Source organism: Pagrus pagrus (assembly GCF_965226575.1).
Source record: "Pagrus pagrus genome assembly, chromosome: 21".
Taxonomy (NCBI): Eukaryota; Metazoa; Chordata; class Actinopteri; order Spariformes; family Sparidae; genus Pagrus; species Pagrus pagrus.
The window spans coordinates 4,965,292-4,980,474 of NC_140208.1; the positions used below are offsets into that span (position 1 = coordinate 4,965,292).

The following is a 15,183-nucleotide window of genomic DNA, read 5'->3' on the forward strand; positions in this document are numbered from 1 at the left end:
ACTGAGACGCTGACGTGAATTCCTGATGGCTCGTTTGAAGGCTGAACACATCAATCATTTAAACTGACTTTAAACGATCCGTGTGGAGATTTCTGATATCATCAGGAGATTGTAGCTCATACCGGATGTGTCAAAGTGGGCGTGACCTGCTGTCAGATAAGTGATGAGGACTTTCAGTGCAGACGGGCCGGTGGGGGAAGTTTGTGTTGACTGTTAGATAGTTTGTCCAGCTGAGAGCAGAGATGTGGAGTCACGGTTTTGATGACTTGAGACTCGACTTGGACTTGAAAGTTAAAGACTTGACTCGTCTGTTTCCTTTTTACAGTTTAGTTTAGTTTTTAATTGACGAAGCTAGAAGTCATGCATAGTGAGAAATAGGTAGCGTGCCTGGGGCGTTAATTGATTAATCAATTAGTTGATGGACAGGAACATTTTAATTAAAAAAGCAAAAGTGTCAAATATTTTCTGGCTCCCGCTTCTCTAATGTTGCAGTCACCTTAAAATCACTTTGGGTGTGGATTAGTCACAGTGAGAGCAGGGATCATACAAATGTGATTTAAAAGAATGCAATTAAAAGATAATATAAAACAAATCCAGCTAATACAAACATCATAAACTTCTACTCGAGCTTAGCGTGCGTACTCTGCAACTCCAATCAACTCCAATTAAAAGCAAAAAAGCAGCTCTGAGAGGTCAGCCGCCATAACCAGGAACAATATCACCCGCAAACTCTTTCAACTCTCTGCCAACTGCGGTTTGCACTTTTCCGCTTGAGCCTTCCTTCTGACCCCAAGCTTTTAATACACATGTTGATCTGATCGCACGAGGGTGAATGAGACGACCAAGTATCAGCCGAGAGCTGCAAAAGAGGAACATTTTGTGTTTTGCTGCGACGAGGCAAAAAACCACTTCCTTTCAATGAATGAGAGAGCTGTCCAAGAAACCGCACAGTTTCACAAAATACCACCCACTCTATCTGCGCGATGCTGCAACCCAACATTACATCTGCACCTTGTTTATGCTGTGCAGCAATAAAACCATATGGTGGGAAGAGCAGGGAGGCTCTTGCCCTTCACAACGAAAAGCCCAGTGCATTAGAGAGTCACACCTCCACGGCTGCACCGTGACCCAGCCGAGCCCGCCGGCTATAACGCAGGTAAAGCCACAAAGTAAGCCACACAGACACAAACTAATTCAACCTGGTATTAGCCGGCGTCATTATTCGTGTATTGTTTCCTCAGTTCCTGGAAATGTCATTTAGCAGCATGCTAATTAATCCCTGGCTTCTTTGCGGAGTAAAACCAAATTGCCGGTACTCATTTCTGTCTAGACATTCAAGAGGCTCCTCCAGGCTGGTTATTAGGTTTGTTTATTGATCACCGAGAAAAATGCTTACTCAAATGTCACAAACAGAAGAGGAGACAGCAGTAATACAGCGACAGTTTGTGCGTACATCCATCTGACTATAATGGTTTCACTTTAAATGTCAGCGTGGCTCTCGTCTGCACCGCATTAACGGTCATAAAGCCTACTTCTTCCGGTTGGTGGCAGGCAGAGCCCGAATGGCCATCTGAGAAATTCAATTCACTCAAATTGGAATTGAGGTTTAGTACCGGAGCTGTCCAAAAGCGAGCGCTGGGATTACCCGGCCAGGTGGTGAGTCAAACTGTCGGAGAATAAAAGTAATTCAACCGCTGGCTCGGTGCCCGATCACAGTTTGCCCATCCTGCTCCGCGGATCTCCCCGCTCGGAGATAAATGTTAGCAGAGCTCCCAGATTATACGAGTATGAATGTGTGTGTTTTGTATTTGTGTGCATGTTTATTACGTATTTGTCTATTTGATTAGGTGCGTGCATGTTTGTATTTGTGTGCCCAGGTGGGGGTGTGTGTGTACTCGTTTGTGTGAGCGCGTGTGCCAGAGCGGGAAAGTGATTCCCCTGATGGGCATGACAGCTGTGCAGGGAGTGGCTCGGCTCGTTGTCTCTGCCACCTGAGAAGCCCCCGGGGCGGGATGTGTGTGTGTGTGTGTGTGTGTGTGTGTCGGTGCGGCGTCCACGCTCACCTCTCATCCCCCCGACAGAAGCCACTTTGTTTTGATTCATGTACCAGCTCCTTACAGTGGTAGGACGATTGCTAATGCTAAGTCTTTCTGCACACTGCGACAGAAGAGAGAGTCGACTACAACTGAAGTAAAGTTCGAATTTTGGATCTTGTTGTTTCGTAAGTAAGGAATGTACAAAACACGACTACATTAACTTAACGATGCAAAGTAAACAAGTGGAGTCATATCAGCATCTTCAGGGTGCACCTTTTCTTAAAAATTCCCCCGGCACGCTCATCACTTTTTCCGTCTGAGCTAACCTCCTGACATTTGAGCCGGCGACACCTGTTGCTCCGCATGTCAATGTATCAGATACATATTTTATCATCATTCATACGCTGTTCATCTCACTTTCAGGTTGTAGATACGGGTCGTAAATTAATTCGGCTGCCACTCGAAACTGCTTCTGCCTTCTGAGCCAACAACAGCTGAATATGGACCTCAACTGACTGTTTTTTAAGCTATAATCAACTCAATACTGGAATCTGAATATATCAACCTAAGACAACTTCTTCATATCTGTCTACTGCAGCAGCTGCAATATGAAAAAGATCAGTTCACATCAACGCTGCTGTGAGGCAAAGGTGCCTACTGTCAGTGAGGTAACACGTGTTAGCGTGTGGACAGCAGCAATGACTGTGCAAGATGATGCTCTCGGGGAACGAGCGCTGACTGCTGCAGCATCAGGCTCATGCCAGCTACTGTCTATTCAGCCCAGAGTGACTTCTGCAGGGACGTGTTCAGAAAGTATAACACAGAGTGATTTTTTTTACGGGATATTAAAAGTGTGATTTGTTTGATAATTCATATTCAAAGTGATGTGTAGGCAATGTATGCGATCGCACCGATGAATCGCTAAGAAAATGCAAAGTTTCCTGACATGCGATTTGATTTGTAAATGAAGGCCGGTGCAACGCATAAACCTGTCAGTATATGCTGTACCACCAATGTGCTGTTCAGGTGATGAGAGAGAAAACTGTGCTCGTGTAACTCGTCTGAGAAAGCTGCACACTCTTGCTACAGATTGCACTGCTCCATACTGCATTTTTGATCACTTTCCAATTCACCCTGCAGACTTGACAGGCAAAAAGCGTAGGCAGCTGACATGTCAGGGGGCTCTACAGTACATATGTGATGCCGTGTAGCTCGCATGTAGGCTCAGGATCCCCCCACCGAACAAAAATCTGATATCTGCACCTGTGGAAATGAGACACTGTGTTCCAGCATGGAAAAATAAAACCAGACCCCGTCTCCCCAGCGGTCTTTTGACTTTCTGACACTATCGAGGTAACCATACACTCCCACCGATGTCGGTTCACAGTTAATCAAGTATGTGCAGGAACGGGAACACTGAGCGACTGAGCAGCCAACGTGTGAGGGTGTGCACAAAGCAGAGAAAACTTACCTCGGTGGTCAGTTGTCTTCACTCCACTGCTGTTGTTGCTGTTGTTGTTGTTGTTGTTCTTCACATTTGATCCCCGCCGTTATCCAAATGCGGCTCTCGTGGAACTCTGCAACCAGAGGAGACAATCTGTGATTCCTTCACATCTTTGCCAACAAAAGACAAACACTCCAGAGAGTGAGAAGGCTTACAGTAGGATCTTGCGAGACAAGGAGACGGCCAAATCCTGCAGATAGCCGCCGCTCTGCACGAGGAAATCCACATGGCCACTGATGCATGCATGTACTGCCAAGTCAGGGATGACATGGGCGGAGTCTCAGAGTTCAAGAGAAGCAAATCTCCGAAGGAGGTGCGAGGTTCTCTTGTCTGTGCAAACCGATGTCAGATTTTCATGTGACCAGCTTACCACTAAAAGGCTTAGTAGTCTAATCCTTTAGCCAAATGAAGTGTCTAACTTCAGGCTTAGGCTAGCCAGAGGAATCAAAGGGAGTTTATAGTATGAACCTTGGTAGACTTTCAAGAGGCCACGAGTACACTATCTGTTCAGGAATGCGCCGATGGAAAGGGATTTCTGCTCGCGACAGGTATTTCCTTAATCATCTGCTTGGCTTCTTCACGCGGCGCGGCCCATTATTTACACCTGCGGCTTTAAAACAATAAAAGGCTCGAGGTGTTATTAGCCAGACAGCTTGGCTAAGTTTAATATCATTGCCACTCGTACATCAACTCAAGACGTCACAATCCTGGCAGCCGGAGTGAGTAATTAGCTGTCACGTCTCAAATGTCATCAAGGTGGAGATGAGAAATGCAGCTGGGGATGTGAGAAGACACATCGCTGTTGTGAATGTCAAGTACATCATTGCTGAGAAAGAGCATGCAGCTCTTGGCAAACCTGCGCAGAAACCTTGTTCGAAGGGCTATAAACATAATCAGTCCGTCCCTGATGAACGACTATTGAAGTAAATGCTATTACATAGAACATCACATTCAATCTTCTTACGGACGACAGGACCAAAGTCTGCCTCCTCGCATCGGATCAAAATAAAGTGACTGGCAGAGGCAGATTGAATAATGCTTCACATCTGTGGCTTCTCACACACACACATACACATACACACACACACACACACACACACATACACAAACATGCAGTATACACACATTTATACAGAAACATATTCGCAAAACAGATAAAACACTGAGGGTTGCAACAAAAATCACTTTTAATCGCCTCAAGTTCTCTGATTAGCTTGACCAGATGAACTGACAAAAGAGTGCCGGATAAACAAGACATTTAAAGCTGCACTTGAACACATCACAAAGTCTACAGCCGACCACCAACTAGCTTTGCCAGCATGAAGAGGAAATAACTCTCCGTACCACCAGGTTGTGGTCGTCTGTAGTCATCTTTCAAAACGGGAAAACCAGAAGACTCAGTGCTGCGGATATACAAACCGCTGTTATGATGAAGCAGGGTTATTTGACACCAATAACGTCATTTCTAATCAAGAATCGGTCTGATAAAAAGTTGGAAATGGCACTGACAAAGATGTGGAGGCCAAAAATACAGAAAAAACACACTGAATAGGGGAAATAATGGATACAACAGCACCAGGCTCAAAGGATTTCCCTTTCTTTTTCCGTTTCTCTTCTCATGCACTGACCTGCTTAGCTGAACAGCCAATCTGAGTGATTTCTCTCACTGACGGGCTCAGCGGCCGATTCTACCAATGACAAGGGCTGGCTGGTGCTAACAGTGCAGGACGCACCGCAACAACTAGGGCTATAGACGCTCACCAACAGGGCCCTTGTGGGTGTGTGAGACTAGCTGCCCCCCTGCCGGCTCACTTTGTTCCCCATTCAAAAAACGGCCTCAAGTTGCCTACAACATTCCCACACTGAGAGAAAACTCAGAGACTACAGAGTGTAAGATTGCCTAAAATCTTCACATTCTTCAAAAAATCACAACTTCACAGTTAAATGAGTCGGTGGCACCTCAAACTTTACATACGAGAGGGCGGCGTGTTAGTTGAGAGTCAACATAAGAAGAGGAATGCCAACAGCAGCAGCTTCAGCTGTCCAACACAGAAATTAAGAAAGACGACACTGACCCAGGCCGAGAGGTAACAATACCCAGCGTGCAGCATTTTTTGTGGAAACTCATCCTGCTCAGGAACTAGATAAAAGTTATTCATTGTAACACTATCTCAGATTGTTATTGGCAGAAGAAGTACATTTTTATGTCATTTCTTATTAATCTTACAGTTGGGAGTTTTGGGACCATAAATAAAACACAATGTGGTGATTTACCAATCCTTTGTGACATATGCTCAATTGAAAACAGTACTAAAAGCAATAAATTGAATGTGTTACCTCATCAACTTCATTGATTTTTGGAAATATATGCTTATTCTGAAATATATTCTAAAATATTTTGTAAAATGTATAAAGATGAATTTCCTTCCATTTAAATCGTTGAGTTTCAGCTCTAATTGGGACAAAAACACAAACTCATTGATCTCCACTTTCACATCATTACATAACAAGTGTCTGCGTCTTTGGCACATCGGACACATTCTTTTCCCGGTTGTGTCATTATCAAATGACATTCAGCCAAGTAGCGCCACAGCATTCTCACCTTTCCACCTGACTTGGCAGGCGACACACACACACAGGGCCACTCCTATCTTCCATTGAGAAGATAATCAAATTATTCTTCTTGGATGCACACGGACGTGTCGGTGGCTTCATCAAAAGAAACATGAAACGGGGCCGGTGGCCTTTCTTTTATCAGATTGTTCTCTCACAAATCCAAGTCATCAGTTAGAAAATGAGCGGGCGATCCATTTTCATTTTACGCTGACTCTCTGTATTAAGCATTTAACTTACTCAGAGGCTTTCCATTTGAAGTCCTTCACAACACTCTGCCATGTCTCCATGTTTTTAAGTACCATCAAAGTGAAAACAAAGAAGGCACTGACTGCCAGATGCAGTTCCTTGTAAACAGAAATATATTAGATTTTTAAAGGTACATTGGATTAGCTTATGGTATGCTTCTGCTACACCCAATCCCAACAGCACATTAATTAGAAAAATTACATAACCCTGACTCCAAAACGCAGTGCACTGTCACTGGCACGCAGCGTCACATTTAAACTGGCGTGGTACGATAAACATCTCAGAAAGTATCACAGTTTCACTCAATTGTTATTAGAGGGTTGTATTTTCACCTGTGTGCGTTTCTTGGCTGGCACGAAGAACTACAGAGTGGATTTCCATGAAACTTGGATGGAGGATGGGTCTGGGCCCAGAATGAACCCCATTAACTCTTTTACACTTTGTGAGACAGGACGTTTTTCAACACTTTCGTTAATTTCTGAGGGAATAACAGATGGATCTTAATGAAAAAATTAATTTCAGGTGCTCTGAGTTATTAAATAGATGCACCGAAGTCTTCAACAAACCCAAGAAAAACACAGAAGAGTCTTCTGAACAGAACTGACTGAATCATCACTGTGAGTTTCCTATTTGCTATACCACCCTGTATCTCTCTCTGTCTGGCTGAAATAAAACAGAGGATATACTGTAGATGGGCTTGAGTGCTGTCAGGTTTAACCTTGCCTCCAAGCAGCTGGCCTTCTTATCTCTCCCGCCTGTGCCGATGCATATTTATCCGTCCCCGAGTGGCTGAGAGCTGGCTTAGCATATGGATTAGCCAGGCAGAGAATCAGATGCGTGACCACACTGAACCGCAGTAGCCGGTAATGAAAACAAACGAGTGGCGTCGCTTTAAGAGACGTTCACCTCAGATGGGACTTATGGAGGAGGTCAGCTTAGTGTCTCCTGGCATTACCGCTCCAGTATACAGCTATCCTTTGATAAATCATACCACTGGTGGATCGGATTCAAACTGAGTAATCATTATGGACGTGAGAGTCGAACAGTTCAACCCCTCTGGTGGATTCTGTTAAAAATTAAAGGCCCTCTATAGGCTTCAGCGCCTGTGGAGGTGTGAGTTAGCATATATCTTAGACTTTATCACAGTGAAGTTGTTACCAAGCTGAGGTGAGGTGTACAATATTTGCAGTATTTCAATAATTAACTGATAATGACAATAACTAGAACGGCACTCAGTAGAGCGCATACCTCTGCCAAAGCGCAACAGTCTCCTTTAATACAATTTAATTCAAGCCTAATCCATGATCAAACTCGGTGGCCCTGTACCAACCACCCAGAATGCTTTACTATCATTTAAGATCACCAGATTTAGGATCAGCATCACACACAGATAACAGCCACGTATCAGCCACATCAAAAAAATGTTGAATCTTGCAATGTTAAAGAAAGTGAGTTATGATTCTTTCATCTTGTTCCGCACCAAAAGTAAATGAGGTCTATTTTGGGCTGAGACCCATCCTCCAACCAAGTTTTGTGGAAATCCGTTGAGTAGTTTCTGTGTAATCCTGCCAGCTAACCAACCAACCAGCAAATCAAGCAGCCATCTAATCAACCAACCAATTAGCCAACCAACCAATCAACCAAGTAACCAACCAACCAACCAGCAAATCAACCAGCCATCTAACCAACCAACCAATCAGCCAACCAGCCAATCAACCAAGCCGCCAACCAACCAACCAATCAACCAACCAAACAACCAATACAGGTGAGAACATAATCTGTGTCAAGGAGGTAATTACTCCAAAAAACCAAGAAGATAATCCAAAGTTAGGTATCAAAAAGTACATTTTTGGCATCAGTATCGTATCGGCTCAGGATCAAAACAATTCAAATGATATCCAGCCCTACTCCGCACCCTGCCTTTATTAGTTGCATTCCATGCATTGCACCAATTTGTTGTGGTATCAATAACAGGGGTAATAAAATAATACCACAGGTAAACATTATTATTTCACTCATTTGTTCGAGCAAAAATAAAATAAGCTGGAAACACTGATCACACCGACAAAATCTGAGCCATTCGTAATCATATCCCTTCCTGTGATGTGAGACCACCAACAGTCACCAGGAAGTTCAGAAGGACAGACGGATGCTCAAGATAGAAGACGAAACAGAAAACCAGAAAAAAGATTATTGCTCTTTCTCAACTTTGCACTCCAAGTGAGACACACGAGCTCGTGACATGTTTTAGTGCACACCAACGCACAGCCGCACCGACCGGGTTGACACATGATTTCGAAGTTCACCAGACGGCCACGACAGATTAAGGTATGCACCCTAAGGCAGGATTTAAAACGCATTAAAGAATATTAGTTGTTCCTTGAAGCCCATTTACGGCTGTGACCACCGACCACGTTCTGAATATAAGAAGGGTAAAACATGAAGCCATTTCATCCCAGGACACAGATACGTTCCTGCAAGTGATATTATATGCTGAGGCAGTTACTGAAAGATATGATATCTGACATTTCTTCATTAAAATGTCAAAGACCTTGTGTACTTACGGTGTCGAAGATGTTTCCAAGAATGTTAAAACCCAGATACTCAAGATAACACTAGTATAGGCGACAGACATTAGGACGTCTGTCGCTATAACTTCCAAGAGAGAGCGAGGAAGGAAGTCTGACTGAAATGTAAAGTCAGTTTAACTTTAAAACATTATCTCATCTAAACATTTCCGCCTGAGTCACATCAGATAAAAACAAACATATACAATACGGCTCAAATAACCGTCAAGGAGACAAAATAATTGTTTTTTGCTGGTCACCATTATTAGCTTAAGCCTATAGCATTTTGCATAAATGATCCTTTTACATACTTTCTTCTACTCACAGCTTGATAAATTAAAGTCACTGCATCTCCCGATGAACAGAAGAGATGCTCTGTCTGAACCTGATCCAGCTGCTGGCCACTTTCCATCTGCACACCCTGCTTTTTTTATTTCTGTTTGTGTATGCGTAAAAACCCATTATATATATTGTTTTAATAAGTAAGCTTTAGAGGAAATAGTATGCTTATTTTATGAATTTCTCGCTGCATTTATGCTAAGCTACGCTAACAACATACTTGACTCCATTTCAGTATTTAATACACAGAAGAGAGATTATTATGAAAGACAGCTTTGTCTAATGGGTTTTAATGTACTGCAGCTCGGCTTCCGTCAGCAGATACATCGCTGATAACGTGATCTAAACTAGTGGAAAGCGTTTACAGCGGTCAACTACGGAAAGTGAAATGGAACAACTGCATTAAGCAATCTCACAGAGCGTCACGTTAGGAGATGGCGAGCCCTGAAGGACAGGTTTTTTAAACAGTCAACAGATAAAATCTCTCACAACAGAACCAGAAGAACAGAATGAATGCCTGCAGGATTACCGGCTGCATTCTTGGACAGGCTACACAAAAGGTGAGATTTCTGCTCTTATGGAAGCAAACATATGTTTCGTTTTTACAAGACAAAGGATGAAGGATGAGGACTAACATCCACAGAGTCCGCAGGCGATTTCTGATTCTCTTTGAAACGCTAAAACTGAGATAAACCTCTCGACTACAGCTTGTTGCTTTAATTCAGCAGTCGATATAAAACTGCACTGCTCGCCAGAGTCTAAAAAAGAGGGTTGTCTTACATCAGGCCGATATGGTATCTATATAAGCCTGCCTCTTTGCTCTGCAATCACCCTCTTTATAGTGTGAGAGAATGTACTTTTCTATAGAATAGCTGATGAGAGGCATGATCTAAAGACCTCATCCAGCCAAGAATAATAAAACTAGTGTTTAATGCAAAGCTCCTTCCTGCTTAATGAAGTATTGTCCCTGTCTTCCCATGTGGGTTTGACAGAGGATGTCTCACACATCGGTATGCCCGTCCTGCACACCAACAGTTTGTGGGCAGCCGCTGATACTTTATCTTCACAATAAAAGAATATCTCTTGTAAGATGACAGCATCTCCCGAAACTAGACCGCAGCCATTTGTTAATCTTTTTGGACAAATCTGACGTTTGGGACAGAGCTGTTTGTCAAAAGCTTTGTATAAACAACATCAAACTTTTCCTTTCTGAAAATGAAACTGGACCATGTACTGAGGGAAAAGCTCTAACCTTTAGTCTTCTGTGCATGTTTCTACACGGGTTCACTTCTCACAGCTTCTTCTTAAAATATAATAGACGTCAAGATGTGGCCTTGTCGTCAAAGACTCTTATTTCTCATCTGATGTCAATAAATATTCATTCATTCAAAAAAGAAGTCTCTCTTGATGAACTATTTCTGAACACTGAACAATCGTTTCAGCCTTTTTTTTTTTGCTCAACTCAGCTTCTCACATGGAAGATTTTTCTGTTTTTCAAAATGTTCTATGATTGCACAAAATATCTTTGGGTTTTGGACTGGCAGCTGGACAAAACAAGGCATTTCAGACCTCAAAATAAGGACCGCCTGATTTCCCAGGCTAGTATCCTAAATCTAGTAAATGGTAAAAAAAAAAAAAAAAGTCACCATCATAACATTTCCTTCCATTTCCAACAATTTTCCCACATCTGATGATGGAAATAGTTTTAGGAGTGAGCCATCTATCTCACTTACTTCTCATCTCTGTTGAGAATTGCATGTATAAATTCCACCGCGTAGTGCCGACCATATTTCGCCAAAACCAGAGGTCATGTGACAATATCAGTCCCGTGCAAATTTGTATGTCTGTGACTTTGGGTTGTATTTCTTCAGGAACATCTGTTTTCTCTTGTCAGAGAACCAACCACGTAAGAAATGTGATCGCCTCGTAAAAATGTTGAACATAAGTCAACATCTGTGCTGCTTAGATCGGCTATATTAACATTTAAATGTGATGACAGAGAGGGTTAGGAGCAACAAAAGGTTGTCATATTCAAGCACAGCCACAAAGCATCTGTCCTTGATCTGAATGAGCTGCACATGTGTTTATTCTCCCAACACATGCAGAAAGTTGGCTGACCAAGTTTAAACTATATTAAAGATGTGGCTGCTGATTAACAGACACATCGCTTCTGAAAGTGTGATGTTACACATGTTGACTTCGTCTTTGGGAGATAATGGCAATAAATACAAGTAAGCTGGGCGCCCTAGTAGCTCTGTTGGTGGAGCACGTGCACACCATGTGCAGAGGCTCGGTCCTCGCTGCAGCGGCCCGGGGTCCGAGTCCGACCTGTGGCCATTTGCTGCATGTCTCATCACATTTCCTGTCATCTCTCAATCTGTCCTATCAATAAAAAAATACAATAATAGGTCATTTGTATGTACAAACTTGACTTGAGGCAGGTACATTAATGTTGAACCCTGCATTTAAGGATGTCACCTTGGGCTGTGGGGAATAATAACAGGCACTTTACAAAAACGAATCACTGAGGAAAGGATGAAGTAACTGTGTCGTTTCATTTCCTCCCCTCACTAAATAACGTTCTTGCCGTGGTGGGTCCACTGCTGTGGCGGTCCCGCCTGCAGTCTGATCCTGAGAGCGGCTGTCACACGACTAGGACTTTTTCCTAATAGAAGTGGGCTAAGTGCTCTCGATGCCAGAGGAAGGCCTCAAACAGGAAATGGTGCCGGCTCGCTGACGCTGTGCCAAACCACCCGCTGAATCACATCCATCTGTTTGCATATTATGCAAATCACCCAGAGTGACTTAAGTGTAAATCGGAGTAAATGTGTGTTCGTCTGTGTGCGAGAGAGCTCGTTTTTCCAAATCAGCTTACAATCTACCGTGACACATTAACTAACATCGCTCGTGTCAGCTGTGCCACCTATAGGACTTCACACCTACGTCTCAGGCACTCAGCTGGAGCTGCCGTCCAGACTGCCTTCCACCGAATAGACCTAACTTCCTTTATTTTAACTTAGTTAGAGTTGAGAGCAGCATGTATTCCATTAATGCTCATTTCAGCTCTAATCCAATTCATTGTTCCTCCACGCCGCTGTGTGTAGAATAAGTCATTTCCACACAGGATTAATCCACTGTGCTTTACTTTTAGAGCAATCTGCTGCTTTGCATACTTTAAAAGCTTAGCTGTTACATGTGGTCTCAGACACACACACACACACACACACACACACACACACACACAGCCAGAGTGCTGTAACTGAGCCAATGTGGAGATTGATCAGCTGGGCCGTGTCCAAATTAAAGTCCGTCCTCTGCAGACATGCCAAGCATAATAACTCTCTCCTCTCTTTGCACTTTTCCTTGGCAGGGGGAAAGTGGGGAGAGAAACAGAAAAAAAAAAAAAAAAAAAACACGCATGAGAGTAGAGAAAGTAAGGAGAAGAAAAGGAGGCGCGATTGGATAATGTCTTGACACCCATCGCAGAAAAATGGAATGCCAGGCTCTCAGATGTCTGACCCATTTCTCGGCGCTTGCTCCCCTCCTCTCTCACTAATTTCCTTCCTTCCTCTAATCTACAGTAAAGAAGCCGTCTGACTCAGATTCACTGGCGCTCCTATGAAAACGCAGTGCCACAGGAACCGAACCCACACGCCTTAAACACATGTACAGAAACACCCACGTACGCAGCCTCAATCTACTGTGCGGCACTGCGATAACTGGAACGAGACAGCGGAGCATGCTGGGCTGGAAATCACAAACAATTTTATATTCTCTGTGAGGGGGTTTTATGGGAAATTGAGTGTTTGTGTGTGTGTACGCTGTTTGAGGCAGGCACATGTGTTGTATGTGTCCAACAGTATGCATAATGAGAGGCCTGCGCTCCAACAGAGACAGTCCAATAATCAATTATTCACTTGCTGGAAACACACTGGCGCTCATTTCTAATAATAAAATCAGTTGGCACATCTGTTTGATGGCAGACAAAAATGTCTATTTATTGCATTTCTGAGGAAGTAATTGAGCCACATTATCCCGCGATGATGGATAAACTTATATGTAATTACATACAATAATGAGGAGAAATTTCCCCTGGTAGCGCTGGTGCATATTTTGCATTTGCACATTATAATGTAATTTATGGATGTCTGTATTCGAGCATATGTTGTGTGCAGAGCTGTTACTCACATTTATATTCATTACACTTCTTTAATTGCAGCTGTGAAGTGTAAAAGGTGTCCATAAAGAGCTTCTTTTGTTGAACAAACTCCAGAAAATATTTATTTACAATTATAAATTACAGAAAAGAGACAAATCCTCACATTTAGGAAGCTGGAACAAGAAAACATTTGACATCGTTCCTTGAAAAAACGACTGAATCAATTAGCTGATTAACAAAACAGTTGCAGAGCATTTTTCTTTTGATCAGCTGATCGATTAATCAACCGATCGCTGAGGCTCTAGCGATTAACTGTGTAGCTACATGCTTTAACTACATCTTCACCGTGATTGGTTACCTTAAGGCCTCTGCAAGTGGATTTTAAAGGGGCAGTTCACCCAAAAGAGATGTTTTCTCCAGTTAACAAAGACACTTTTCTGCTGTTGTGTTTTGTTATGTTACTTCTGAATTTAATGCGATTGAGTGTAATTGTGCAACACTTTCAGCATCAGAAACTATACGCCCATTACATCCATTATGTCAGGGTCCAGGCAGGAAATGCATAGCAAGTCAAAACAAAGATTTCTTTGTAATTTGGATTAATATGTTTTTTAGTAGCATACCAGCACTGGAAACAATAGCAATGTAAGAGTAGTGTTAGTAGTGCATTAAATTACTTATAAAATAAGTTATACTCTTCAAGATTCCAGTCCTCGATGATTAAGTCACACAAACAAGGTCACAGTGTGAACAGCGAGTGTGGTTCAGTTAGGAATACTGAGGCCACGACTGCCTTACAATAAAAGCAAACTCATGTCTGAATGTGAGGCAGCAGCTGAGGGAAATGTTCGGTTGCATTAGCAGTAACTTAATACAGCTCTGATACAGCTGCAGGAGAGCGAACAGTGAACAGAGAGAGCTGACATCAATGAGATTAAATTACAGTGACGCTGGATTACATGCTGCATCGTTTCCTGTGAATCCCTGCTGCATGAGAAGGCAATATGAATCTTGCAGTGCAGGAATGGCGGACCACGCCACCAAAAATGGAAACTGCCATGCAGAAGGTAACGTTAGGGCTGCACAATATACGTATATTGTATCATTATCACCATATGGGACTATACGGTATTTCGTGAAGTAAGTATACACTTTATAATAGACATCATAAATATACGGTAGGTTTACTGTAAATTTAGTTTAACTTTAGTTGCAAAATATTTCACTGTTAACAAACCATTTAATGCTTTATAAAACATTTATTGAGTAATTGTTTTATTGTAATTGTATTTACAAATGCTTAATAAAGCATTTTATTGTGCATGATAGTGAAATAACTATTGTTTAAAGGGGCCGTGAAAGAAGTTGAAACTCAGAATTTACCGTATCAATGAGGTAATAATGAAAACTCTAAAGTATTTATCTTTTTCATAACTGAACAAACTGTTCTCAGAGGAAAATTAAGGTCCCTAGAACACTGTGTGAAGCTAGAAAGGTGGCAGGGTCCGCCACATAAACAAAGTAAAACAGTATGAAATTGTGTTGTCCTTTAAGGTCAGTTTGTTCGTTCAGTCATGAAAACAAAGAGTGTTTGTTTATTTAGTTTGTTTAGTCAGTGGAGATCTTCCTCTTCTGATTAAAATGTCTTCAGCCAAACAACACTGTGCACTTTTAATTAGAGGTAAGTGACAAATTGTTTTCCCCTAAATGGCGCAC

General features: G+C 42.5%; 1 protein-coding gene across 2 annotated transcripts in view; it reads right to left on the minus strand.

Moving 5' to 3' along the window:
- Window positions 1-15,183, minus strand: part of thrab (thyroid hormone receptor alpha b) — a 151,426-nt gene that overhangs the window by 124,624 nt on the left and 11,619 nt on the right. The window contains exon 2 of one of the 2 annotated variants that reach the window (XM_084343033.1): window positions 3,508-3,613. The exons of the other annotated variant lie outside the window; for it this stretch is intronic. The gene's annotated coding sequence lies outside the window, so the exon portion shown is untranslated. The remainder of the gene's footprint in view (window positions 1-3,507; window positions 3,614-15,183) is intronic. 2 annotated transcript variants of the gene reach the window in all.